The sequence below is a fragment of the Rhinoraja longicauda genome, chromosome 13 (assembly GCF_053455715.1).
Source record: "Rhinoraja longicauda isolate Sanriku21f chromosome 13, sRhiLon1.1, whole genome shotgun sequence".
In the NCBI taxonomy this organism is placed as follows: Eukaryota; Metazoa; Chordata; class Chondrichthyes; order Rajiformes; family Arhynchobatidae; genus Rhinoraja; species Rhinoraja longicauda.
Genome location: NC_135965.1, coordinates 37,472,668 through 37,498,894, shown reverse-complemented (window position 1 = coordinate 37,498,894; position 26,227 = coordinate 37,472,668). Strand labels below are relative to the sequence as shown.

Here is a 26,227-nt window from a genome sequence, read left to right as displayed (position 1 = left end):
TGCGGATGGTTCGACTGCCCCGACCGCGGGAGAATAAAGAGGAAGAAGCTTGGACTTTATTGCCTTCCATCGCAGAGGAATGTGGGGAATCCGATGTGGTGGATGTTTATGTTAACTTTTCGGCAGTTGTGTGTCTTGTTGCTTTTTTTTTAGCATGGCTGTATGGTAATTCGAGTTTCTCTGTACCTTAATTGGTACACAGACTCCGCTGTCACGCTGTGAAAACGGAGAGGATGAGACGGAGTTTCTTCCCACAGGCCATCAGGACTGTTAACTTTTATAACTCCAGGGACTAATTTTTGTCTTCTCTGTATTAACTGTATTTATATGCTGTAACTGTAATTCTTTTTTTGTGCACAATCCGCAGGCATTGCCACTTTCATTTCACTGCACATCGTGTATGTGCATGTGACAAATAAACTTGACTTGACACGTGACAATAAGCAGACCTTTGAACCTTTTCCTTCTGACCATCTGCCTGGTGACGCGAAACGTAGGGCGTCGTGCGTCTTGCGTCACGCCCTTCCTCTCACGACGATACGTGGGGCGTCGTGCGCCGCCCCCCCCTCGTCGTGCGTCTTTCGTCACGCGTCACTCCTTGCCCCATGCGTCTCCTGCCGTGCGTGGTGCGTGAGGAGAAGGAAGCTGCGGCGAGCAGAGCCGGGGTGGGGAGAGAGTGTGAGTGAGAGAGAAAGAAAGAAATTAAGAAAGAAAGAAAGAAAGAGAGAGAGAGAGAAAGAAAGAGAGAGAGTGAGTAGGAAGAGGGAAGGAAGGAGAGAGAGTGAGGAGGTGGAAGGAGGGAGGGTGGAAGGAGGGAGGAGGCAGCGCCGCCGCACCACCGGCATCGCAGGCCGCACGCAGAGGCCAGGCCCAGGGAGCTCACCCCAGCAACGGTGAGTCGCCAGCTGAAGCAGCAGGCCCGCAGCCTCGGCTCCTCCAGCTCCGCCCGCCCGCCAGGCCGGCCGGCCTCCCCGTCGCCCACTGCACTGGGCAACCCCGCCCTCTGCCCACACAGCCGGCGGAGGGCGGCCACCGACTTGTGCCCAGCGGGGAGGGGAGCGCTGCCCGATTACACGGACAGCCGTCTACCCGATCCATCTCTTTCTCCCCCTACCCCAACCCTCCTCACGAACTCTAGGCCTCTGCCCTTTCCTCGCCCCCACCCCACCCCACCCCACCCCACCCCTGTCCCCCTGACCTGTGGCTGTGCATGGACCCTCACCCCTTATGCACCATGGCTTGTGTGTGCTCGTCTCCACCCCACTATATCTCCCTGCCCATCCCTCTGGCCTCCAACCTCTGGTCTTTCTGGCCCTTGACTGCTCTTTCCCCTCCAACGTCGTCCTCCCCCGCCCCACCCGATTTACCCCCTGCCTGTGTCCGGCAGGCTCCTGCATGTTCCCACCTCCTGGTTCCCCCTGCCCTTTCCCATTAAATGATGTCCCAACTATTGTACACAATACCATTCACAATGAAGATATGCACATCAAACACCACATTTACCACCTGCTGAGTTACTCCAGGATTTTGTGAATAAATACCTCGATTTGTACCAGCATCTGCAGTTGTTTTCTTACATTTACCACCTTGATACTTGTGTTGCACCTGTACTCCCAGACCTCTCTCTTCCACACCAATCTGTTTTATTATTTATAGTGTATGTCCTGCCCTGATTTGATGTATCAATGTGCATACCTCACATTTGCCAAAATTAAATTCCATTTGCCATTCCTTGGCCCACATTCCCAAATGATCTGGATCCTGTTGTAAACTGAGATTTGCTTCCTCAGACTGTTACACATTATAATGACAGCTTTATTATAATGACAACTTTAGTTTCATCTGCAAAGTTAGCAACAATGTTAACTATAATATGACATAGAAGGAAGTGATATTGCCCACTGAGTCTATTCCTGCTTTGAGAAACGCTGACAATTTGATTCTCTGCTTGTTTCCTGGTACTCATTGTCTTGCATGCGTACATCATCTCCCCTCTGATGCTTCACCGACCAACCTACGCGATTAACCTTGCAATGATTATATCTTTGAAAAGACACATTGCTGGAGTAACTCAGCGGGTCAGGCATCATCCCTGAATAACATGGACAGGTGACTCTTTGGGTCAAGACCCTTTCTTCAGACTGATTGCAGGGATGGGAGGAAAGAGCACGCTTCTGTTTCTTCCCTCCCATCCCCGAATTCAGTCTGAAGAAGGATCTCGACCAAAATGTCACCTATCCATATTCTCCAAGAGATGCTGCCTGACCTGCTGAATTACTCCAGCATTTTGTGTCCTTAGTACACCAGCATCCGCAGTTCCTTGTTTCAACATTATATATTTGGAATGTTGGAGGTAACGAGTACGAGAGCACAAGAAAAATGCATTTTCCTCACAGGCAGCAGCAGAGAAAGGGATTGAATGCGGATTTCTGGATTTGAGGCAGCCGTGTTACCTGCTGCATCAGCAAGCTACCCCTGCCCGCTGTTCCCTGCTGCTTGCGTGGTCGTGTAGCTTGCAATTGGAACTGATTGTGCATATTCTGATCTGTTAGGTCAATCTGGATAGCTTTCTAAATCTGCTTTTTACGAGCGTTTGAGTAATTTTATATATTTTTATTGCCATCTACTTAACATTGTGACTTAGCACATGGGTTTTACTCTGTTATTTTGAGCTGTCATCTGAATTGCATGATCCACTAATATGCCACTGATTCTGTTAACCTGCAAAGTGCTGGTGTTAAGTTTTCACTTGTAATATTTGAATCTTATATTTATTATTTGTAAAACTGGTGTGTGGTTGATCAGTGCTAGATACAGTTGACAAGAGTATGCCACAAAAATAGTCGAATACAGCAATCTTGTCTAACTAATTTGACTGTGGGTGAGTGCAAGGCCTTGTATTATCTGGTAGCTCACTTAGCACATCGCTGTTTCCTGTAAAAAAAAAACCTAAAGGAAAGAAACGTTTCTATATAACCTTCCCACAGTAATCAAGACACCAATGTCTCATAAGAACACAGTCATGTCAGTTCACCACAGGTAGTCATTAAAATTAACACGCAATCACTTCCATTGACATTGTTCAATAATCATCGCACAATGTAACTTACTTCAGTAATGTAACTTCAGTATTTTTAGCTCTCAGTACCAAAAGCATGTTCATAAACAGACCTTGTTGAAAATCTTGTATGGTATGCGAGTTTATTTTTTTCCCCCTGAAACTGCTTTTTCCCCATCCACATTGTCAATTGTTTTTCTCACTTGATTTTTTGTCACAGGAGGTTTCTTAGGAACACAACTATCTGGTTATAGGTGAACTACCTGTATTAGGTGTGTATTAATGCAAACATTACCTTATTTTAGATATAAAGTTAGAATTTTTTTAAATGTTCTACGCTAAATTACTGATTCTTTTGTCCAGTTGCCTCAACTGAAAGGAAAGCTAATCCTCATGACCTTGTACCCAATTCTTGCATTTTAACGAATAAATTGATTCATTGTTTTAAACGATACTGCAGTACAATTCTGATAAACCGTTAACTGATTGTTGAGGAATCCTGATGATTTGGCATCTAACTCCCGCATTATTTTGGAGTGCGGACTGGGGTCAGGGAACACTTGTTTTGATGTTGGAAAAACTCAAGCAGAAATGTACTGTGTTCGAGTTTCTGCTCCTCTTAAACTCCCCTGAGCTCATTTTCCTGCTCCCTTTAAACACGCTAGGTTTACTGAAAAATTTGTGCTACTGTGCAATCAGTTGTTTTTAAAGGAAATAAATATATGTAGTGTTATCAATGGGGGAAATATCGAACAGTCTTTAAAAATCGAAGATGGACACAAAAAGCTGGAGTAACTCTGCTGGTGAGACACCAAATTTCCAATGATAACAGCAGTGATTGCAAGTTAGGAAATTGTGTACACAAAATGTCATGCTTTGATGTTGTTTCAGCAAGCTCCATGACTGTGCAGTTGCTTCAGTTCCCTTTGTGCATTTATTTTCCAGTGTATTTTTGATCTATCATACATCAGTCGTGCAGTAATCAATGACAATATCTAGCCATTGAAATTGCTCTATAATTTTAGTTTGCAGAAGGAATGGTGACTCCATCGGTTAGAGTGGCAGGAGTCAGGTTACTGGGCAAAAAAGAGGCTGAATTGTGTCCCCCTTGCTGAATTCAGGCATGGGCCACTTCACACTGAAAACGTGTGAATGGAATTGAACGCTGGTCATCTGATCCCTCCAGGTTTGGGGATAGTTTCTTACTAGCCAACTGAACCATTTTATCACCAACTAAAGAGCAGTCCTGACCTACCATCTACCTCGTTGGAGGCCTTCAGACTTTACTGGACTTTATCTTGCACTACATGTTATTCCCTTCATCCCGTATCTGTACACTGTAGACGACTTGATTGTAATCATGTAATGATGTCTTTTTGCTGAATGGATAGCACACAACAAAACAGCTTTTCACTGCACCTCGGTGCATGTGACAATAATGAACTAAACTAAACATCCTCCCTTCAGATTGCATAATGAAAAGATGTAGTGCCAGATCATGGTGTGTGTGATTCTGGAGCTGTGAGATAGTGCTGCGGAATTTGGCAGTAATGCCATCACATATCTTGGAAGTTTCAAATGTGTCATCAGCAGAAGAGAAGCTGTGGTGCATAGTCCTATGTTGATCAGCACCCTGCCAGGATATACTGATAGCCAGGGTGAGAGGCGAGCGTCTGCCTTCTATGGCGTTGGACCATGAAGCAAGTTTGTCTTGAGGGAAGAAGGCGATTACACTTTAACACACCAGTTTAAAATTTGCTTCCCTGCCATGAAAAGGGAATGTTGCAATCTGTATTTTGGGTAGTTGATAATTAGATGAATTGGATTTGTCCTTATCGTGAGCAAGATGTGCCTGGACATTGTTTTGGCAACTGACAATGCAGTCAAGTAACGGTAATGGATTAACTTGGCTAATGATGTAGGAAGTTAAGGAGCATAGGTCTAAAGTGCTGGAGCATGATGCTATCAGGTCTTCTAGATTTTGCTGTTTCAAGTGTTTTTGATATTATGCGGTGCAAATCAAATTGGCTGGGGACAAGTATGTAATTCCAGGATGATCATGAAAAGAAGTTTGCAGATATTTGCAAAGTCAGCTGTAAAACTTGGTCTGTGGAAGTTGGCCTATGAAGTTGCTACTCTTGGTGATCTGGATGAAGTGGTGCATGTTCTGGATTGAGGCATAATTTTCTGATTATGCAGTGATGTAGTGTGTTTGGCTCCATTTAGAGTGTTTCTGAATGTATTTGAGCATTGTAGAATTGTAAGTCATGTATCCTTGGCACTTTAAGACAGGAAGCAACGAACTGAGGGTGCTCTCGAAGCATGGTGTTTTGCCTGGACAACCAGTGTCGTGTGTCAAATATAACTGGATGATGTTCCCATTGAAGCTTATTTTGCTAATGTTCCTCGATGCCAAGTTTGATAGTAATTGAATTTGATTGAACTTTTCTTGCATATTTTGCGAACATGTCTATGTGAAGGATTTGGGATTTTGAGTTTAAGAATCTAAACTGAATCTCATGAAGCAAATTAATGATGAATTGATAGCATAGCCAATTGTGTCTTTCATTACTTTGAGGAGGATAAGGTGATTGGCTTCACCTGGATATATCAATTCTCATTAGCACTGCAATAATTAGATTAGGAACTATCAAAATGTCAAACATTAGCATGCTTGGATTGTCCATCTTTGATTTTTTCAAACTTGGATTTGTGCTACCAGAATCAAAGATGGCGATTCTCAAAGATCACGTCAGTGCCTGGTTGTTCTCTATTGTTCCTGACTAAATGTCCACAACTTTGCTGCTTGCCTTTAATCTATTGATTGTGGATACATTTGTTTTTATTGGAAATTATCTTTGGGATGAAAGTTAATTGAAAGACACATCTTCCTCATCATCGCAGGGGACAGCAAACACGTTGGCTTGAAGAAGTCTTTAACTACAATCAAAACATCTGAGGGTATGACACACTTGACCACTGCCATAGCACCATCGGAAATGCCTATTGCTTCATTCCTTGCCTGCACTTTGGAAAATCTGATCACCTGGCTATGCTGCTGCTTCCTGGGTACAGGTCGAGACTGCAAAGCATTGCATTGGCAAAGTGAACTATGAAGAACTGATTAGAAGAAGCAGAGAAGCAGTTATTGGCCTGCTTCATATTGGTGGACTGGGTCAGATTCAAAGATTCGCTGGTGGACCTAAATGAATATGCCACACATCAGCGACTTCATAAAGAAATGCAGAGATGAGTGCGTACCTGTGAAAATATTCTGAGCCTTTACCAGAAACTCTGGATGATCCACGAGATATGTAGGCTATTTAGGATTGTGCTATTTAGGACTGCTAATCCAGTCATACTAGAAACCCAGTGAAACTGGGTAACATAAGTGGCAAAGCCGTATTACTTCCAGATAAGCCCAATGCCTTTTATGCATTCTTTGAAAAGAAGAATAGAGTGAATCCACACAAAACATCTGGCCCAGATAGTGCACCTGGTGCAGTGCTGAAGACCTCTGCAGAACAACTAGCTGGAATATTCGAGTACATCTTCAATCTTTCGCTCCGGGAAAGATTTCTTCCTCAATCTGTTTTCTGAGGTTCCCTCCTGCTTCAAAAGGGCATCTATCATACTAGTGCCCAAGAAAAGCACAGTGACATATCTCAATGACTATTGTCTGGTAGTCAATAGAAATAGCTTCAATTTGCCTATTGTCATGACAGGTTGACAGCAGATGCTATTTCACAAGCTCCCCACACTGCTCTGGACCATCTTGATAACAGAAACACATACGCCAGGCTGCTATTCATTGACTGTAGGAGTTGAGTATAGGAGCAAAGAGGTCCTTCTGCAGTTGTACAGGGCCCTACTGAGACCACACCTGGAGTACTGTGCGCAGTTTAGGTCTCCAAATTTGAGGACGGACATTCTTGCTATTGGAGTGCAGTGTAGGTTCACGAGGTTAATTCCCGGAATAGCGGGACTGTCGTATGTAGAAAGACTGGAGCGACTGGGCTTGTATATTCTGGAATTTAGAAGGATGAGAGGGGATCTTATTGAAACATATAAGATTATTAAGGGATTGGACACGTTAGAGGCAGGAAACATATTCCCGATGTTGGGAGAGTCCCGAACCAGGGGCCACAGTTTAAGAATAAGGGGTAGGCCATTTAGAACGGAGACGAGGAAAAACTTTTTCATTCAGAGAGTTGTGAAGCTGTGGAACTCTGCCTCAGAAGGCAGTGGAGACCAATTCCTTGGATGCTTTCAAGAGAGAGTTAGATAGAGCTCTTAATGATAGTAGAGTCAAGGGATATGGGGAGAAGGCAGCTACTGATTGTGGATGATCAGCCATGATCACGGTGAATGGTGGTGCTGGCTCGAAGGGCTGAAAGGGCCTACCCCTGCACCTATTGTCTATTGACTACGTTTCTATGTTCAACACAATCCTACTCTCCAAACTTACCACTAAGCTTCTAGACCTGGGCCTCTACCTTCCCTTGCAGCTGGATCCTTGACTTCCTCATCGGCAGACCTCAATCTTTACTGATCTGTAACAACAACTGCTCCTCTCTGACCATCAACACAGGTGCACCTCAGGGCTGCGTGCTTAGCTGAATGCCCTATTTTCCTTACACCCTTTGGCTAAGCACAGCTCCATTGCAATTGATGACACCACTGTTGTTGGTCGAATCACAAGTGCTGATGAGTCAGCGTACACCAGAGACGTGATTGATTGCTGATGCAAACAAGAGGCTTTCCTTCAATATTAACAAAACCAAGGAACTAATTGTCAACTTTAGAAAGGGTAAGTTGGGAGACCCCATGCCAGTTTTCTTTGGAGGGATGGAGATAGTTAGCAACTTCAAATTCCTGGACATTAACATCTTGTATGACCTGTCCTGGGCTGACCACATAGATGTAATTGTGAATTAGTTTGAAGAGATTCAGCGTGCACTGAAAACTTTTACAGATGCATCGTAGAAGCTAGCTTGATCATGGTCTGATGCAGCAATCCTAATGCACAAGAAGGTAAGAGGCTGCAGAGAGTGAGGGACTCAGCCCAGTCCACCAAGGGCGCGGCCATCCCTCCAATCCAATGCATCTACGTGAGGCAGAAGACAGAATCTATCATCAATGATCCTCACCATTAGGGCCATGCCCTCTTCTCACTGCTGCCATTGGGCAGGAAGTACAGAAGCCTTGAGTCTGACATCACCAGGTTCAAAATTGTTACTTTCCTATGACCATCAAATTCTTGCACAACCCAAAACCAACCTCGGCATAAGAACACTACAGATCACCTCTTGCGCGACCATGGACTTGTTTCTAATTGTGTTTTGCACTAATTTTAATGCCAGTGATGCCTCTGCAAGCAAAATCTTCAGAGTACCTGTACCTCAGCACCTCACCGTATTTGTATATTTGACAATAAATTTGACGGCTTAGTTGTTATGAAGTGGTGTTGCTTGTTCTCAGTTTATGAATCCACGTATGTTGCGGGCACTCAAAATAATGGCCACATTACATCACTTCACCGTGCCTTCAGTATCAGGCCTTTTCTGACAACTGTAGAGGATGTTGTATTGAAATTTGTTATTTTGGTTCGTTTGTATAGAACTATCCCAATTTATGATGGTGGAGTTTTTAACTGTCAGAGGTGAGGAATGAGCAAGGGTGAATATGCCATGGAGATTAAAGTTTATTATGTTATGCTTGAGTTGTTACTATGGAGACCCATCAAGTATATCTCATAGCAGGTCGCATTGTAGTTAAAAGTAAATTTATGAAACCAATGGCAGATATGGTTGTTGGAATCATAGGTTTGGTAGGGCTGATTTATTTTCCAGAAGAAAATAAGTGAACTGATTGGCATTAAGATTGAATTCATTGTTTACAAGATGTTTTGAAAAACAGTGCTCCCTAGCCATGTAAATTGATTACCTTTGGGGCTGCACCATTCCTTGTAGGCACATCACCAAGAAGGTGGGAAAGAGACTTTAATTTATCAAAGAATATCTTTGGTGAATGCCACGTTGACAATGAATAAACAAATTTAACATTTGCACCTCATTTTGAATTTGACTCTACAAATCGTCAATGCTTCAAAATTTAATTTGCTAAAGTATTAAGAATGTAGTTCTTTTTCACTTTTGTTTAGTAAATGAGTGCCACAATGTGTACGGTTTTATTCATGCATAAAATAATTGTGCTTGTTAAGACCAACATTTTAAATACCCTTCCATAATTGCTGCAATTTTTGTGGTAAAAGCTACTTTAGCTCTATTATGCAGAGAATTGTAAGCTTCTGGACCCAGTAAAAGATTGAAGGAATAATGTTCAGGATGGGCTCTGACTTGGATGGGGATTATGTTCCCATGTGTCTTCTGACTAAGTCCTCAAAGGACTTGGGTTTGGGAGGAGCCATTGAAGAAGCAACTGTGCTAAGATTAACAATCAGTCTTGTAGGAAATAAAACCAGCTTAAAATAACTTCAACAGGAGTTACAGATGGTGTCAAAATAATTAGTCAAACCGATTAAAGGACAAAATTTGTTACATTCTAAATTAATGTGTTTAAAGCATGGGTCCTCTTCCTGAAATTATATACAATGGACAGTAGTGAATTTTCTTAGCTTCTAGTTGAATTTATTTATTTTCAATAATCTGGGTCCAAATCAAGGTCATTGTAGTTTTTATCCCAAGTGACTTCGAAAAGGTGGTCGTGCACACTTGTTTTTTCACTGTTACAGTAGGCAATTACGTACAGAAAAAAATCCCAGTCTTTGGTTTAGTTTTTTTCATTTAGTTTAGAGATACAGCACGGAAGCACCCACCGAGTCCGCGCCAACCAGCGATCCTCGCACATTAACACTATCCTACACACACTCGGGACAATTTTACACATACACAAAGCCACTTAACCTACAAACCTGTATATCTTTGGTGTGTGGGAGGAAACCGAAGATCTCGGAGAAAACCCATGCGGTCACGGGGAGAACGTAGAAACTCCGTACAAAAAGCCCCCATAGTCGGGATCGAACCCGCTGCCAGCGCTGTAAGATAGCAACTCCACTGCTGCGCCACCTTGCTGCCCATAATACTTGGAGGAGATGCTCCATATGCCTGCAATCGTTGCCCGTGTTGTAGGTGAACATTGTATGTGAGAAATGTTAGTTGAGGTCTTAATGAAATGAAATAAATCTTGCAGGTGTTAAACAGTCCAACCATGTTGCACCAATTGATAAGAATTGCAGTTACAACAATGTCCCGTACTTTTGAAGTGCAGAATCTGTCAGGCAAAACCAGCCAAATCATGCACAGGAGGTTCTCACTTGCAAATATATTGTTGTTTCTTTTTTCGGAATGTGGTGAGAAAGAATATTAAGTTGGTGAATTGGATGCTGCTTACTATTTAGTTCTGGATGGTGTCAGGCCTAATGACTTACAATTTCTTTGGGAAGGTGGATGGAGAGTATCATCTTGTTCTTTGTGTGCTTTGTAGATGATGGAAAGCTTTATGTGATTTTGGGACAGTTATTTGCAATCTCTGATCTCAAGCAGCCATAGTTTTAGTGTGGTGCTTCACTGTGGTACTTCCAGGGTGTTAGAGGATTCTGTGAAGCTAGTGTCACTGTGGCATGGGGAGATGTTTTGTTTCTTCTATTGGAGATGATGAATGGGATAAATATTTTCTATTGATTAATTTGAGTTTGGAATTTGTCCATGTTTTGATGATGTTGTTCGTGATTGGTTACTGTTGAATGGTACGTGGAAGTGAGTACTGCAATTATCAACAAAAATCCAAACATCTGATATTGATGGAGGGAGATTATCTTCAAAGCAATTGACCTGGGACCACTTGAAGAGTGTTTATAGTGTTATCTTTGAGCTGTGATACTTGCAACACCATTTTACATTAGCTAAATCACAATGTGAAGCAAGCTTCCCCTTACTCCTTTAGATTTTAGTTTTATGGAGGCTCTTGGTGCCATTTCGAGTTGCATACTGACCTGATGTGTACTGTCGTGCTCAACGTACCTTTGAAATTCAGCTGTTCTGATCCCTTTTGAGCCAGAATTGCAGCGGGGACTGGTGTCAGAATTTGCCAGTGTATTAAGCAGCCTTTTGATCAGTCTGTGATGCTTGATGGCACTGTGGGCTAGTGTTGACTGAGAATGGATTGATGGAGATGGACCAGATTGGATCTTTGCTGCTTTTCATGCATGTTTAGCTGCCAGCACAATTAACTGTAGTAAAGGCCAAGATGTTCCACAGACCTAAGGCTCTAACAACAGCACGTTGATCTGAAAGGGAATAAATCAAATTGGCTGAAGACTACCATCTGATGGTGTGGATCTTGGAGAGGCTAAAGTGGATCATTCACATTAGCACTTCTGCATGTAAGAGGTCATGTAACTCAGCTAGATACTTCCTATTGTGTTTATTGCTCTTCATTGCCTGTTAGGAACATCTGAAGAATTGCTAAACTTGCTATCAACCTGTATACTGAAGAATACTGTGCTAATACTTCGGAATGTCTTACTGGCAGTTTGAATTTTGTGAATATAGATTCAAAAATACAATTACAGTGAGTGGAGAAAAATTGTTACGTTTTAGACTTTGGAGATTGTTAAGCATTTTCTTAGATTTTTGATATTCCACGGATTATATATTTATTATCTGTACAGAACAAAATTGGGGAAGTAAGCGTTTGGAGGAAGTGCTTTCAAAGGTAGTTCCTTTTTTTTTGCAGTTGTCCTTGGTGTCATGTGCTCTTAATATTCCAATCTTTAAAAGTAATCTTTCGTCAAGCCAATAGTCTGAAGAAGGGTCCCGGCCCAAAACGTCACCTATCCATTTTCTCCTGAGATGCTGCCTGACCTTACCGAGTTACTCCAGTGTTTTGTGTCTATCTTAAGTCAGCCAAGTTATTTTCAGTTATAAAAATAGATCTGATCTATTAAAAGTCCCGCAGTAAAACCTTCTGGAAGTTATTCCATTTTGGATGGACAAGACAGCTGAGAGGCAATGGATTTTTGCTTTTAACAACTTATTTTCAATAGTAAGGTATTGAATCGCAGCAAGTCTTGTTTCTTTGTCACCCGTACTAATTTAGCACCCTTGCTAATGCCTTCAGTTTGTACACCTAAACCAATGAGAGTTTACTCAATTGATAGAGCATCTGAGAACATGATCACTACTAGGAGGAAAGAACATCTAATATTCAGGTCAGCCATTTACTGCAAGATGCTATTAATCCATGGTCAAACTTGTGCATGTTTCAATGCATGTGATATGTATGGAAGCTCTGTCAAACAATGAGTTGCATTTTAAATGTGTAGTATAGGTGACTGAACTTTCTGTAATTTTACTTTATTTGCAATCTTAAAACTGCTATTTTCTCTTTTGGGTTCCTTAGTAAGCATGGCCTGCTGAACTCTAAAGAGGGTGACTTTGACTGTTTAATATATTTAATGCTGAACTAATTGTGTACTGTGTTGGTTGTATTGTGCATAGGATGGTAAAACTAACTAATAGATTCAAACAAAATGCACTAAGATGGAAAATGGCCTTCATAAGGTTCAGTTCTGTGTGTTTTAAGAAAATAATTGGACTGTTTATTGACTCTGAGCGGAAATACAAACATAATAAACGGAATTGTAATCGTTGAAAAGGAAGAAAGAGGAACATAAGCAACGTCTCTGGTTTGGCAGACTTCCTCATGTTACTTTGCCACAGAAGTTAATATTTTTACACAAATTGTCCAATCTGCATTATTTTGCAGTGCAGTTCATGTCCTAATTTATTTGTTAGAGTTTAGAAATACAAATTATTCACATTTTCTGTATCGAGAGGAATAGATTAGGTAAACACAGTCTTTTGCCCAGAGTAGGGGAATCGAGAGCCAGAGGACATAGGTTTAAGGTGGGGGGGAGATTTAATAGGAACCTGAGGGATAACTTTTTTTACATGAAGGGTGGTGGTTGTATAGAACGAGCTGCCGGAGGAGATGAAGCAGGTACTATTACAACTTTTAAAAAACATTTAGACAGGTAAGTAGGATAGGTTTAGAAGGATATGGGCCAAACCCAGGCAGGTGTGACTAGTGTAGATGGGACCACGCATTCATTTCCTCCCGCCTAGACTACTGCAACTCCCTATACACTGGGATCAGCCAATCATCCCTGTCCCGCCTGCAATTGGTCCAAAACGCCACAGCGAGACTCCTGACGGATACCCGTAAAAGGGACCACATCACCCCGATTCTGGCCTCTCTCCACTGGCTCCCAGTACAGTACAGAATCAACCAAGCTCCTCCTATTCACATACAAAGCCCTAAACAGGCTTCCCCCCCCCCCATATAAAAAATCTTCTAACCCACCACTCTATCTCCAGGTCCCTCGGGTCAGCAGACTTGGGGCTACTCACTATCCCGCGGTCTAGGCTTAAGCTCAGGGGTGACCGCGCTTTTGCGGTTGCAGCTCCTAGACTGTGGATCAGCATCCCTCTCCCCATCAGAACTGCCCCCTCCATCAATTCCTTTAAGTCCAGGCTCAAAACCTATTTCTACTCCCTAGCGTTTGAGGCCCCCTGAGGGGGCGCTGTGAACTGTTTATGTATGTGCTGTTATGTTTGTGTGCCATTGTATGTTCGTTCTTAGTACCTGAACTGATGTACAGCACTTTGGTCAACGTGGGTTGTTTTTAAATGTGCTATACAAATAAAATTTGACTTGACTCGACATGTTGGTCGGCGTGGGCAAGCTGGGGCGAAGAGCCTGTTTCCATGCTGTATGACTCTCTTGAAACTAAGTGGTATTCAGGTACACAGAAGCCTCATGTCTGTACATCCATGTTCCAACTGAACCCAAGAATCAACTGGCTGGTATTTGCAGCCTAAAATTAGGTTGAGCATCCAAATATATTCTGTGGTTTAATTTCTACTGGGCCACATTTGAACTAAAATTAAAACACTTCATCCACAACTCTGTGGTCAACTAAATAATGTTCCCTTGGGCTGTGCAATTTCTGACACTTTAATTGCAAGGCATCCCATTGTTGAGTATATGGCTGTGACCCAAGACGACGTTTATTTACCTTGTATCTGGTCATTTAAAGTTGTCAAACTTGCATAGAATGCTATTTTTAATTCTGATTTGCTCATATTAGTAAAAAAGAATAACTGCTCTGTCATACCACATGGTTTAGAATCTAATCTGTGAACTAAAATTCTCAAAAGATGAAGAAAAATGCCAATAGGTTCATGTTCATGTGACAGCAGAATTAGGCCACTCGGCCTATTAAGTCTACTCTGTCTAATTCAATCATCGCTGATTCATCTCTCCCTCCTAACCCCATTCTCCTGCCTTTTTCCCATAATCCCTGACACCCATACTAATCAAGAATCTATCTCTGCTGTAAAAATATCCATTGACGGCCTCCACAGCCTTCTGTGACTCTCAATTCAACAGATTCACCACCCTCTGACTAAAGAATTTTCTCCTCATCTTCCTAAAGGAACGTCCTTTAATTCTGTGGCTATGACCTCTGGTCCTAGACTCTCCCACTAGTGGAAACATCCTCTCCACATCCACTCTATCCAGGCCTATCCTTCCAATAAAGTCCTTGCTACTACTTCATATTAATTTGATTTGCATGCTGAAATAATATGGGGATAAACATATGCCATTTAGTCCCTTAATGGTATTTTCATGTTCAGTGAGGTTCTGGCTAGGTAATTCAATACACCTTTAATATTTTGCAATACTTGGAGTTTGTCTTAAATATCTGCCTTGAATGAGCTATTTCTGGGTCCCTTATTTGTGCCACTTATTATGAATTAGTTATTGATTGAGATTTATTTACATAAAGCTCAGATGTCAGGTATGTAATTCCAATCATTTCCTAAATGTATTTCTCCTATTGGTGTGTCATTGGACATTTCGTAATCTGTGACCTACTTCCTGGAGAAACTAAATAAGCAACTAGTGGTGAGGAAGATGAAATAGTGGAGATGGTTTTCCAAATCAGTAGTATGAGGAAATTGGCTATTTTAAATTTAACATTGTATAATAAGGAGAATTAACTAGCAATAACGGTCACAAAAAATCAAAAGTGATGTGGTGTAGTTGGCTCAAACAAGATTCTTTGATTTGACTAAAACAAGACACAAGTTGGCTGTGGTGCATTTGGAAATATATTCTAATATTAGAGAATAACAAAATACTAGGGAAATAGTTTGCTGCACGTTCATTCAAAAAAGGCAAAGAAATAGTGGAGTGCTAACACTTTACAGTGACTAAAGAATTCCAATTATTATTAGTAAAAAGGTTAGTATTTGTAAAACTAACATTTTTATTGTTGAAATTAATAGAGCTACATAGATACATAGACGATAGGTGCAGGGGTAGGCCATTCGGCCCTTCGAGCCAGCACCACCACTCAATGTGATCATGGCTGATCATCCACAATCAGTACCCCGTTCCTGCCTTCTCCCCATATCCCTTTATTCCGCGAGCCCTAAGAGCTCTATCTAACTCTCTTTTGAATGCATCCAGTGAATCGGCCTCCACTGCCTTCTGTGGCAGAGAATTCCACAAATTCACAACTCTCTGTGAAAAAGTTTTTCCTCATCTCAGTTCTAAATGACCTATTAAGCCAATAAATCTCCAGGATCTGATAACTTGCACCCTAGGTTTTTGAAGGTGGTGAATATGGAGAAACAGTATGCACTGTCTGGTTGTCTTCGATCAATATTCCAGAGATTATTTTACCGAGGTACAATGAAAAGTTTTTTTGTTGAATGATATCCAGTCAGTGGAGAGACTAGACAAGATTACAATCCAGCTGCCCACAGTGTACAAATACAGGATAAATGGAATGGTACACACAGATTGAACAGTAACAAATATAATAGAGGGTGGCGGAGAGAAATTGGGGGACTGTGGGCCATGAGTCTGGAATGGGGAAAATGCTGGGATTATTCTGAAATGTTTAATGGTGTATTATAGTCATGTATGTATATGATATAGTCAGATATATTTGCAGAATATTGACTTTATAATAGGATTGACGAGAATCAGCATGGATATATGAAAGGAAAATGATGTTTAGCAAATCAGTTCGTCTTTTGAGGTTTAAATTTGCAGACTAAAAGAGAGCACACCAGTGGATAGGCAAATTTGGGCATTCAGGAGGCCTTTTATCAGGTACTATGTTCAAGCTGAATTTTTAAAACAAAAGGAGAACATAATGTTGGGCATTATATCCTGTCATGAATTGCGTACAAAACACTGAGCAATGGCCTCTTAATTGCTTGCAGGAAAAGGAAACTATAAACAGCTCATTTTCTATTTGGGAGGCTGTGACTAGTGGAGTGCCAAAGGGATGGGTGCTGGGGCCTCAGCTGTTCACAAACTACTTCAGGGATAGGCTGCGGAGTTCAACTACAATGTATCAATGTTTGCCGATGTGCTGACGGTCTGAGCTGAGGCAGGTGCACAGGGGCACCTGGGGGATATAGGCAGACCAAGTAAATGGGTAAGGAAGCGGCATTTGGAGCAAAATGCAGAAAAATGTGATCTTACCTACTTGGCAGAAAATAAATAAAGCAGGCTATTTTTTCAACTGGTCAGAAATGGAACGGCCCAGGGGAGCTAGGATAGGCCTGTATGGAAATCATTGAAAGCTTACAGTCAGAACATTGGATGGTGTTTGTTTTTGCAAGAGAATTTGATTGCAGGAATAATGTCTTGTTTCAATTATATAAGGTCACCATGTCCATATATGCCACATCTACTTCTTTGCCCTCTTCTAGTTTGCTAATTTAAACCTCAAAAGGCTAACAGTTTTGCTAAACATCATTTCCCTTTCATTAATCCATCTGGATTTCCTACCTAAAGAAGGATCTTCTTTGAAGAGAGGGAATGGATCTGGGATCCAGATAAGTACCAGAAAGGAAATTAAGCCCTGTAAAGCTACGGAGAAGGCATGGAAGTGGGAAGAGCTGATTGCTCTTGAAGTGACCTGTCAAGCCTTCCGACCGAAAATGATGCATAACATTGCAGCCAGTTACCTTTAATCTTGCTTGTTTGTTTAAAACAAAGCTAGATGGCATGTGATATGGTACGTTGCAATTTTATTTTGTCATCTGGGACAAGGTATTTGATGGCAACTGACAAATTACATTTCACTTTTAATATATTGTGTTCTCTTAGAATGACTGCTTTTTAGCACTTGATTTTTATAGCCACAAATACCTTGAAAATAACGAGGTTTTGATCTGCCAACAAATTTTACGTTTTTGTGAAATGTTTTGATAAGTGTCAAGTATTGATGCTTGTTCTTCCATTCATCAATTAAACTACGTTTGCTGCTTGATGTGGAGACAATATTAGGTGTAATATTTTCCAGTGATTCGTTTAGCTTGTTGACTTATTCACACACTGAGTCTTAAAGTTATTCAACTGAGTTTTAAAAGAAAACAAAGAAAGCAACTTTTCAGTGTTTTAAATGATTGTGTTCTATTCTTTGTAGTATCAGATGTTTTAAGCTTGATATTTAGAGTGAGATCCACACTTACAGTGCCCTCCATAATGTTTGGGACAAAGACCCATCATTTATTTATTTGCCTCTGTACTCCACAATTTGAGATTTGTAATAGAACAAATCACATGTGCTTAAAGTGCACATTGTCAGATTTTAATAAAAGCCATTTTTATACATTTTGGTTTCAGCATGTAGAAATTACAGCAGTGTTTATACATAGTCCCCCCATTTCAGGGCACCATAATGTTTGGGACACAGCAATGTCATGTAAATGAAAGTAGTGATGTTTAGTATTTTGTTTATACTTTGCATGCAATGACTGCTTGAAGTCTGCAACTCATGGACATCACCAGTTGCTGGGTATCTTCACTGGTGATGCTCTGCCAGGCCTGTATTGCAGCCATCTTTAGCTTATGCTTGTTTTGGGGGCTAGTCCCCTTCAGTTTTCTCTTCAGCATATAAAAGGCATACTCAATTGGGCTCAGATTGGGTGATTGACTTGGCCACTCAAGAATTGACCATTTTTTAGCTTTGAAAAACGTTGTTGTTTTAGCAGTATGTTTGGGATCATTGTCTTGCTGTAGAATGAACTGCCAGCCAATGAGTTTTGAGGCATTTATTTGAACTTGAGTAGATAGGATGTGTCTATATACTTCAGAATTCATTATGCTACTACCATCAGCAGTTGTATCATCAATGAAATAAGTAACCATACATGCCCTGGCCATAACACCCCCACCATCGTGTTTCACAGATGAGGTGGTATGCTTTGGATCTTGGGTAGTTCCTTCACTCCTCTATACTTTGCTCTTGCCATCACTCTGATATAAGTTAATCTTCGTCTCATCTGTTCACAAGACCTTTTTCCAGAACTGTGATTGCTCTTTTAAGTACTTCTTGGCAAACTGTAACCCGGCCATTCTATTTTTGCGGCTAACCAATGGTTTTCATCTTGCAGTGTACCCTCTGTATTTCTGTTCATGAAGTCTTCTGCGGAGAGTGGTCATTGACAAATCCACACCTGACTCCTGAAGAGTGTTTCTGATCTGTCGGACAGGTGTTTGGGGATTTTTCTTTATTATAAAGAGAATTCTTCTGTCATCGGCTGTGGAGGTCTTCCTTGGTCTGTCATTCCCTTTGTGATAAGTAAGCTCACCAGTGCTCTCTCTCTTCGTAATGATGTGTAGGAAAATAACTGCAGATGCAGGTACAAATCGAAGGTATCACAAAATGCTGGAGTAACTCAGCGGGTCAGGCAGCATCTCGGGAGAGAAGGAATGGATGGCGTTTCGAGTCGAGACCCTTCTTTAGACTGATGTCAGGGGAGGGGGTGGGATAAAGATAGGATCTAGTTGGAGACAGGAAGACAGTGGGAGAACTGGGAAAGGGGAGGGGAAAGAGAGGGGCAGAGGAACTATCTGAAGTTAGAGAAATCAATGTTCATACCGCTGGGATGTAAGCTGCCAAAGCGAAATATGAGATGCTGTTCCTCCAATTTGCGTTGGGCCTCACTATGACAATAGAGGGGGCCCATGACAGAAAGGTCAGACTGAGAGTGGGAGGGGGAGTTGAAGTGCTGAGCCACCGGGAGATCAGGTTGGTTAAGGTGGACTGAGCGAAGATGTTGAGCGAAACGATCGCCGAGCCTGCATTTGGTGTCGCCGATGTAGAGAAGTTGACATCTGGAACAGCGGATACAATAGACGAGGTTGGAGGAGGTGCAGGTGAACCTCTGCCTCACCTGGAAAGACTGTTTGGGTCCTTGGATGGAGTCGAGGGGGGAGGTAAAGGAACAGGTGTTGAATCCTCTGCGGTCTTGGATTTCTTCGTAATGATGTTCCAAACAGTTGATTTTGGAAAGCCTAAGGTTTGGCTGATGTCTCTAGCAGTTTTATTCGTGTTTCTCAGTCTTATAATGGCTTCTTTGACTTTCATTGGGACAACTTTGGTCCTTATGTTGATAAACAGCAATAAAAATTTCCAAAGGTGATGGAAAGACTGGAGGAAAGTCTAGGTGCTGAGAGCTCCCTTATACCTGCATTAAGGAGGCAATTAAACACACCTGAGCAATTACAAACACCCATGAAGCCATGTGTCCCAAACATTATGGTGCCCTGAAATGGGGGGATTATGTATGAACACAGCTGTAATTTCTACATGGTGAAACCAAAATGTATAAAAATGGCCTTTAATAAAATCTGACAATGTGCACTTTAACCACGTGATTTTTTTTCTATTACAAATCTCAAATTGTGGAGTACAGAGGCAAATAAATAAATGATGGGTCTTTGTCCCAAACATTATGGAGGGCACTGCAATTATAAAGGTTGTGTAGGATAGGGACCAGGGCATTGCCTCCAGTGCCTTCAAGGTGGGCTGCAATATCATTGAGTGCCGACCCTTGCAACACCGCCCAGTATTGCCACAGGGCCACTGGTCTTTAAGGCCAAGATAAGACTACACTTTTAAAATCTTTGAAACTTGAAGGATTACAAAATGGTGCTGGAAATGTAGCGCCTCTTTGTGCACTGCCTCGGTATAATCTATTCTTACACAACAATTATTGCATGCTTGTACTTGGGTATTATTGTGTATATAGTACGATTTATTGATTAGTATGCAAAAAAAGAGAATTTCACTGAACCTAAGTTCATGTGACAATAAAGTACCATTGAATCACTGAGTGGACTGTACTGGAGTACAATGAGTGGTTGTGACATCACACTTCGGGAATGTTATTAGTCATTTGAAGGGTCATGGCTTTATAGAATGATACCTGAACTTAGTGGTAATTTACAAGGGGAGATTAAAAAATGTGGGGCATTTGGGAGCAAGGAAGGAGAATTGGCTGTTGGTGGTTAAATGGGTACAAACTTGAGAGAACAAATGTGTTTGGAGAGGGATTAGAAGCGAGACACAGGAGAATAATACAGATTAATTTTGGGAGGAAGGTGGACCAATTGCATGTGAACTACCCTAGTCATTAATCTGGAAGAGACTTTATTGGTTTATTTCTGGTGTCATTAGTTTAGATGAAAGCATGGTGGGAAATTCAAATAAACTGGCTGCTCTTAAAATGGAGTTAATCTAGCAAAATAATGGAAGTGGGTGTCAATAACTATTCCATGTAACATGATTTGATGTTATTTTTCCTGTAAGACTTCAGTTATCTTGTGTTTTCTGTGAATTACCATGCACAAATCTAAGTGATTCACTTCCTCACTCAAGTTTACCCACAATAGTTTTTCTAGTTAATTTGTAAATACACATTTTGTTTTATTAGAAATATAGATGCTGGTAATTCTGTAGGGAACCACATCAACTTCTCAGCTAGTAGATTTCTAGGCTTCCATGGGTCTCTCTCTGGGAAGTATTAAGTAACTGATGCATGTACATCTGTCAACTGGTTTCATTACTGAACTTCATGGAGTCCAACAGCAGAGGTTAGTAGTGGTGGAATTCCCCTGCATTATGCCAGTAAATTTGCCTCTTCTATACTCAGCTGGCAATACTTAGCGCAAGGTTGGAGCCCCAATTCATTTAGATATGAATTTACAACCTGCTGATTAGGAGAGAGATTTTTAATTTTGTAATGTTTTAATCTGCTTTTGAAATTAAAGCATCTGGGTATTTAAATGTCTTCTTGACTATTGGAGGCATTTTAAATGTTTTTATTTAGAAGAAAAGGCCTCGCAACTTTGAATGTAGAGAGGTGAGAAAGAAGTCTGTAGATACCAAATTGAATTTGAGTTAACTGGGCAGAGAAACGTGATCTGATCATTTGGATGAAAAATGTATCAATTTAATCCAAGGAAATGCATTCAAGGCGGTACAAGGAGGGAAGGAAACTGGGAGGATATTAATGTAGTGGAGCCAATGGTTCTTGGCAATAAATCTTACACCGTTGGAAAGCCTGTTTATTTCCCTTTTAAATGGTGCCACATTTGTAAGGAACATGCATTTGTGGGATGAGCAGCAGAGCTGAGTATGTGGGTTGCGCCCATGAAAAATCTGCCAAATCTTCTCTGCCAATGCCAAACAGCTTATTCTGTCATTGACTCTTGTTCGGTGTTGTTTGGTGGATTGGATGATTGAAGTCTGAAGAAACAAGACATATTGGCAATTTAACAATTTATTCATTTAATAAACAGGAGCCTCAGTAACGTGTGGAAGAACCATACACAGCCACAACAGCCTGGCACCCTATGAGACCGGAGATCGACTGCGTGCAGTCTGTTCCGAATTGTCTGGGTGAGGAAACGGTCTTCTTCGGGTGTCGTCTTCTTGGGATGCCCACTTTGCGGCCTGTCTCTGACATCCCCCGTTATATGGAACTTGGCCTTCACTTTGGAGATGGTACTAGGGCTCACTCCAAATAATGCCGCAACTTGGTTTTGCGGAACACCAGCTTGAAGTTGCCCTATCACACGGGCCCTATCCAGATTAGTCAAACGTGGCATGCCGATTCTTGGAGCAGACACCTACTGACCACTGTAGCAGGGCCCATGCTCACAGATGCTCACAGGCACCTGATTGTCAGCACCTGGGGGTACCAGAAGCTCAAAACAAGAGTCAATAGCAACAGCAGAATAAGCTGTTTGGCATTGGCAGAGAAGATTTGGCAAATTTTTCATGGGCGCAACCCATATACTCAGCTCTGCTGCTCATCCCACAAATGCATGTTCCTTACAAATGTGGCACCATTTAAAAGGGAAATAAACAGGCTTTCCAACGGTATAAGATTTATTGCCAAGAAGCATTGTTACAACAAATAAATAATCTACCAAACACAAATTTCCTTGCTTTTTGTGCTATGTTTATATACAATGCTAGTTGGATCACAGCTTGACTACTGTGTAGGGTATGGAATAATATGATTGCATTGGTAATATGTGGATGAGGTTTGAGGTGTTGCCAGTTTTAGATGATTGGAGAGTCTGAAGCTCTTCGGCTAAAGGGAGACTTGAGTGCCAAGATGGCGCAAATTGGAAAGACGATTCTCTTTCAGCAGTGGGTCCAAAAAAACAGGATGTAGAATTAAAAGTAGAAGATTGGGAGTGGAAATAAAGTGGGGATGTGGATTTCACTGTCTGAAAGGGTGGTTAAAGCAGAATCCTGATTACATTGTAATAAGTATTGTACATTAAGTATTGGTGAAGAGCATGACCTGCAGGGCTACAGACTTCACTGCGTTGTGGGATGAGGCTGACTCTTTTTATTGATCGGCACAAATTAGGTAAATGAGCACCTTCTATTGTAAATGTTTCTCGATTTCTTCATGTTCTTTGTGCTTTGCAGAAGGGAAGATAATGTTAAGAGCTTGCTCTAAGAAATAGTTCTCAGAAGATAGTCATATGTTGGAAAGGGGGAGAACAGATTGAGGTATTATGGGCAGGAAGTTCCTAAAGCTGTGGCTTTTACGTGCTGTGCTTGTGAAAATGGAGCAGAGGAAGTTGGGGGAGGGAGAAAACCACCAGTGCAGAAGAACATCAGAGGTGGCATAGTCTGGAGAAGATTGAGAAGAGAGTGAATTTTAAGTCTATCTGTTTGACCTATTTTGTTTCCCCCCGTTCATTTTCAATGATGTTGGGAGTATCAGGATTGCTACAAAAAAGTTTGGTGTATCTGAACAATTTGTTCTTTTCACTGTTAATGCATCTATACCAGAGGGGATGCAAGGGTTACTTGAAGTTAGAGAAATCAATATTCATACTGTGTAGGAAAGAACTGCGATGCTGGTTTAAATCGAAGGTAGACACAAAAAGCAGGAGTAACTCAGCAGGACAGGCAGCACCTCTGGAGAGAAGGAATGGGTGACGTTTTGGGTCGAGACCCTTCAAATTGGGTTGGGTTCTGACCCCAAGACAGACTGAGTTAGAAAATCTGCCCTTCTATACATTTTAATGTCATTTAACAAAAGAATAGTTTTTATAACTGGAAATCATTATCGTGTTGGATCTTGCCTTTTGTTCTGTACTCTCAAGTTTTATTTTAGATTAGTTTATTGCCAGCTTTGAAATAATTTGAGTCCCTAGTTAGATCATAAATGAAAACTCAGAGGCAACTAAATTATTTCCCTTTCCTGAGAAAATAACAACTGTTCTCAGATTACTGCATTTTGAAATATGAATAAGCCCTATTGTTGCTTTGAGCAACACAGGCAATGAGAGCTCATCCTTTTGGCATTCATATACATTGTCCACATTTCTAGATAATTGGCAGCACAAAATCATTTGTTATCTTAGCTTAGAAACCCAAGACAAGTTATATTGTGCCTAGTTCTGTGCCAGTTTTGCTTGAATGTATAATCTTCGAAGTCTGCAAATGTTATTATAATTTGGGGTTGTCAAATAGAACCATCAACTATTTAGCATTGTGGGTCTGATGGCCTTGTTTACTTGTCTGCTGTCATTCTAGTTTAAAATGTTGGTGCATGCACACTGAATCCAAATGATCTAAGTACTTAATGTTTATTTGAAAAGGGATCCACCATTCTCAGCAAAGGGGAGCTTGTTCTCATTCTCATTCTGCTTTTCATCTATGTGCAATATAGATTAAGGTCCCCACCTTATGATTAAGAATATCTCGATGAATAACTAGATACGTTTTCTCTTGAGCTGATTTATGACCATAACTCAATGTATCTGCTTTTGCCCCAGTGTAGTTTTTTTTTAAACAAAAACCATCAAGCTCTGATTTAAAATTGACAATTAACCTCTCGTCAATTGCCACTTACGGAAGAACTTTTCAAACATATTCCACTTAGCATGCAAGTTATCCAACATAACTTTTGAAAGCTTGGCTCTAATTTTTGGCCGTTGTCTCCAGATCCTTTGAACGTTTCAAATATATAGATTTATTTCACCCATCAATTCTTCTGAGTCTTAAACTTAGATCAAATCACCCCTTTGCCATCTAAATCCCAGGGAATCGGATCCAAATTGATATTTTTCTTAAATCATAGTTTGCCTTTGGTGTTCAGTACAAAATTTTGTTCTGTGTGCTATCCAAATAAATCACACCATACATAAGTACATCTGGTAGTGCAGCAGAGAAAATGAACAGTGTGAAATAGAGCTACGGAGAGAGGGTGCAAATAAAAAATGTACAAGTACCACAACAAGTTAGATTGAAGGATCACAAATTCATCCATAGCAAATGAGTGGTTTGTCCATGAGTTTTACAAACGGCACCGAAGAAACTGTTCTAGAATCTCGTGTGTGTTTTCAGACTTTTGTAAATTTACCCAACGGAAGAGGGGCAAAGAGAATGAATGGGTGCGAGCGATCCTTCATCATGTTGGCTGCTTTCCCGAGAGGTGTGAAATATAGATGTCATTGCAGAGGGTAGTCTGGTTGATGTGAAGCAGTGGGCTGCATTCACAACTTTGTAATTTCCTGAGGAGGGAAAACCACTGGTGCAAAGAAAGACACTTCAGAAGCACTGACGTGGAAAGTGTCACCATCCAAGCGGATACAACAGCTACACAAAATCCTGCTGTCCTTGGAGGGAGCAGAGTTAGAATCTGCTAAGGCAATGCTGAAATTGGTATTCAACAATGTTGCTGAAATGCTTAGGCTAATATAGCTTTTTGATGTAATAACAAGGAACTGCAGATGCTGTTTTATACCAAAGATAGACACCAAATGCTGGAGTAACTCAGGGGGTCAGGCAGCATCTCTGGAGCAAATGCATCGGAGATGTTTTGTCTGAAGAAGGGTCCCCACCTGAAATGTCACCTATTGCTTTTTAATATTTATATATGTAACTTCTCCCCCAATACTGGTTTAGTATTATTGACAAACTTGAATGGTTGGATTTCTACACCATTTATCATTGAATGTGGGCAGTTCTGACCCCAAGACAGACTGAGTTAGAAAATCTGCCCTTTGTTGAGCAGCTGGAGATGGAATTAGTTTCCTAATCAGGCCAGTCAAATACTTTCAGTTTCATGACCAAACAATTCAGTTTGCTGCATCTTACGGAATTTGTCACAAGTGCTTTTTGAAGGTTGATAGAATACCTTTACCCCTTGGCCACCTTGTCGAAAAGAAGGCAATCAGGTTTATCTTTGCACTTAAATTCATACCCATTTTCTAATTTCTCTTCATTTGCAGCATTACATCAGTATTCAAAGAACTTACATTGTACCCGACCACCCGCTCTTTCCTTGTGCGATAATTTTGGTGCTGATTTTGTGCAACTCTTCTTTTCCAGCTCTTTGTTCTATTATCTATTGTTTTAATCTCTCCATTGCCAGTGCCTATTACATTTTCCATTTTGTATGATTTACCTTTTGATTCCACGTTTTTGGTAAATGGAATTCTTAATTCACATATCACGCATTGTGTTTGAAGAGGTGACACTGATCTTGCATCAGTTTTCCCCTAACAATGTTCCTGCAGATTATCGTGCTCCTGTGTAGACCGAAAATCGTCACTGTAAAACGGATAATAAGAAGATCAATAAAATCTGTTGGAGGAACTTAAATGCTAAGAAAAGGTTCACCTAAGTGATGAATGTAGAGGTGAAATTGAACTGTTTGAACCTTCGTTCAAATATAGGGCCCTCGCCATTCTCGTGCAGATGAAGGTGTAAAGGGACTGGATGTCCTTCAT

The 26,227-nt window shown here is 41.1% G+C and overlaps 1 protein-coding gene across 1 annotated transcript in view; it reads left to right on the top strand.

Annotated features, from left to right (window-relative positions):
• Positions 1-640: 640 nt before the first annotated feature.
• The window catches only part of cab39 (calcium binding protein 39), a 60,339-nt gene continuing 34,752 nt past the window's right edge, over positions 641-26,227 (top strand). The window contains exon 1 of the mRNA XM_078410818.1: positions 641-893. The gene's annotated coding sequence lies outside the window, so the exon portion shown is untranslated. The remainder of the gene's footprint in view (positions 894-26,227) is intronic.